This window comes from Meleagris gallopavo, chromosome 6 (genome assembly GCF_000146605.3).
Source record: "Meleagris gallopavo isolate NT-WF06-2002-E0010 breed Aviagen turkey brand Nicholas breeding stock chromosome 6, Turkey_5.1, whole genome shotgun sequence".
NCBI classification, from domain to species: Eukaryota; Metazoa; Chordata; class Aves; order Galliformes; family Phasianidae; genus Meleagris; species Meleagris gallopavo.
Window position 1 is genome coordinate 46,857,600 of NC_015016.2, and position 3,665 is coordinate 46,861,264.

At 49.7% G+C, this 3,665-nt stretch overlaps 1 protein-coding gene across 3 annotated transcripts in view; it reads left to right on the forward strand.

Moving 5' to 3' along the window:
* Positions 1-3,665, forward strand: part of PDE1C (phosphodiesterase 1C) — a 311,651-nt gene that overhangs the window by 131,060 nt on the left and 176,926 nt on the right. The window lies entirely within an intron of this gene.

The following is a 3,665-nucleotide window of genomic DNA, read 5'->3' on the forward strand; positions in this document are numbered from 1 at the left end:
TTCCCCTTACTGAAAAGCTGCTTTTTACATGAATGGATGGAAGGCTTCTAGTTTTCAATTTCACTCTGGAATATGTAACACAAGAGAGTGAAAGTGGTGAATTGTTGTGCAATATCAGCAGCCTGAGCCTGGTTTCGTACCTTCTTGCACGTAACAGATCCCAAAGCTGAAACCTCTCTGATATTGTATAGATCTGTATAGAATCTGCTGTATAGAATCTGTTTTTATCCTTGTGTGTGTATTTGTGCTCATATGGATTATCCTAATCTCTGTGCAGGCAGGAATTGTCTGTTATTACACTGCCTATCTGGGTTTTGAAGTAGCCAAGTTATGTTTCTAAAAACTGATTTAAGCTTTTTAAATAGGGGCTTGCTTGCTTAGGCTAATTAATATATTCACATTTCCACCAATTGCTGTGTGTGTCAGCGTTCCACATTTATGCAACTGGCATGAGACATCACAGCCAGCTGTTTTCATGGGAGCCTGACTTTCCTGGTGTGGCAAACTGCTCTGCTTAGAATCACAGAATGGTTTGGGTTGGAAGGGGCCTTTAAGATCATCTACTTCCAACCCCCTGCTGTAGGCAGGGACACCTTTCACTAGAGCAGGTTACTCAGAGCCCCATCCAGCCTGACCTTGAATGCTTCCAGGGTCGGGGCATCCACAGCATCACTGGGCAACCTGTTCCAGTGTATCACCACCCTCACAGTAAATAATTTCTTTCTGATATCTGGTCTAAATCTACCCTCTTCCAGTTTAAAACCATTTCCCCTTGTCCTGTTGATACCTGCTCTTATATCAAGTCCCTCTCCAGCTTTCCTGTGGGCCCCTTCAGGTACTGGAAGGCCACCATAAGGTCTCCTCAGAGCCTTCTCTTCTCCAGGCTGAAGAGTCACAGCTTGTCCCATAGCAGAGATGCTCCAGCCCTCTGATCATCTCTGTGGCCCTCCTCTGGACCCGCTCCAATAGCTCCATGTCCTTCTTGTGTTGGGGGCTCCAGAACTGGACACAGTACCCCAGGTGAGGTCTCACATGAGCAGAGTTACGGGCAGAATCACCTCCCTTGACCTGCTGGTCACACTTCTCTTGGTGCAACCTAGGATACAGTTGGCCTTCTGGGCTGCAAGTGCACACTGCTGGCTCATGTTGGATCTTTCATCAGTCAACACTCCCAAATCATTCTCCACACGGCTGCTATCAAGCCAGTCTCTGCCCAACCTGTCTCTGTGCTTGAGTTTGTCCTGACACAGATGCAGGACCTTGCACTTGGCCTTGTTGAACTTCATGAGGTTGGCATGGGCCCACCTCTCAAGCCTGTCCAGGTCCGTCTTTATAGCATCCCTTCCCTCTAGTGTGTCAGCTGCACCACTCAGCTTGTTGCCATCTGCAAACTTGCTGAGGGCGCACTTAATCCCACTCTCCATGTCACCTACAAAAATGTTAAAGAGCACTGGCCTCAACACTGATCTCTGAAGAACAGCACTCGTAACTGATCTCCACTTGAATACTGAGCTGTTGACCACAACTCTGAGTTCTACCATCCAGTCAATTCGTTATCCAGTGAATGGTCTATCCATCAAATCCATTTTTCTCCAATTTGATGACAAGGATATCATGGGGGACAGTATGAAATGCTTTGCACAAGTCCAGGTAGATGACATTAGTAGCTCTTCCTTTACCCACTGACACTGTTACGGGGGTTATGTTTCCCTTTTCCTAACAGTGGGAACTTCACCAGGCATGATGGATAATGGCTTGGCAACTTCATGCGCCAGTTCCCTCAGAACCCATAGATAGATCTTATTGGGTCTCATGGACTTGTACACCTTCAGGTTCTTTAAGTGGTCTTGAACCTGATCTTCATTTACAGCAAGCAGATCTGCTTCTCCAAGTTCTTACTATTGCTTTCTGCAACTTGGGCAGTGAGGCTAGAACTCTTGCTGGTGACGACTGAGGCAAAGAAGTCAGCCTTCTCCATATCCCTCATGACAAGCTCTCAGTTTTCTTCCTGGCTGCTTGGACAACTTCTTTGTAGTCCTCCCAGATAACCTGTTCCTGCTTCCACTCCCTATTTACTTTCTTTTTGAGCTTAAGTAAGTCCAGGAGCAACTTGTTTGTCCGTGGAGCCTCCTAGTGTTCTTGACTGCCTTCCTTTTTCTCAGGATGCAGTGTTTCTGGGCCTGGAGGAGATGGTCCTTGAATATCGACCAGCTTTCTTGGGCCCCTCTTCCCTCCAAGGCCTTCCCCCATGTCACCCTGCCAAGCAGTTCCCTGAAGAGTTCCAAATCTGCTCTCCTGAAGTCCAGAGTAACAAGCTTGCTGCACACCCTCTTTGACACCCTAAGGATTTTGAACTCTGCCATTCCATGATCACTACAGCCAAGGCTCACCAAGCCAATACTCACCAATCCCTCCTCTTTGGTGAGGACAAGGTCCAGCATAGCACCTTTCCTCGTGGGTTCCTGTACTACCTGGATGAGGAAGTTATCAATACATTCCAGGAAGCTCTTTGATTTCTGGTGCACTGCTGTGTTGTCCATCCAACAGATATCGGGGTGGTTGAAGTCCCCCACGAGGACCATGTTTTGTGAATGTGAAGCTGTTCCTATCTGTTCATAGAGGGCCTCATCCATTTGGTCTTCCCAATCAGGCATCCTGTAGCAGACCCCCACTATGATATCTCCTTCCCCTGCCTTCCCTTTAACTCTAACCCTTAAGCTTTAGTGTCTTTGGCTGAAAACACCAAATCTCAGTGGAATTTGGGTGGGGTCGGTGTGACAAAAGACATGTCTGTCCTCTTCCCCCTACCTGGAGGATGGACCCCAGTGGTGTTAAGAGAAATCCCTGTGTCTCGCTTCTTGCTCTGCCTGGGCTTGGTGTGGGGTTCACCCACGGGACCCTTGTAGAACCGGGCTGTTTGCTGCCCTGTGCGAGCCGCCAGTTCAGCCATAGGTCCTGCTGCAAGCCTCGTGCATTATGAATAAAGCATTGTCTTCTAATGTACTGTTAGCGGTTCTTGTCGAAAGGCACTGAAAAGGCTGTGACAAGTGTTGGGCTTGATCTCCCTCTGCTGTACGGACTTCCCCATCCTGCGCTGTGAGGCATTGGGCAGTGCTGCTTTACCGATTTCTTTATTTTAAAGTGAATTTTGCCCAAGTTGAAGCTGCACGCTGCGTTCTGCCTGAGTGCATGCTGCCTCGCGATGAAGCAGACGGCTCTTTGCCAGGAGCGAGCCGCTCACTTTCTGTAATTTACCCTTCCTTTTGGCTCGGTCGGGCTTTTAATCAGCGCCAGCCCGTTCCCTCGTGTTGGTGTGTGTATGTGTGTGCAAGGGAGAGGGCGGCAGAGCGAGGAGCTGTGCCTGGGCTATGCTGACAGACGACTTTCCCCTCGGTTGTCAGGTTCTGAGCCTGTCGGCAGTGCTGCTGGTAAGTGAGGGGGGAGAAAAGCCCACGCCGGGGCTGGGGGAGCGATGCTGAGCCGGCTGGGGGAGCGGCACGGAGGGAGAGCGGGATGCCGCCGGCGTGGCGGTGCAGGCTCCCCAGCTGCCCAGGCAGACGGCTCAGTTGGCAGCGAGGGATTTCCCTTTCCCCTTCCCTCCCTTGCTAAAGATCCTTCAGCCAGTATTACTGGTTGGATCCTTGGCTTATTGTTTTTTTTTTCTT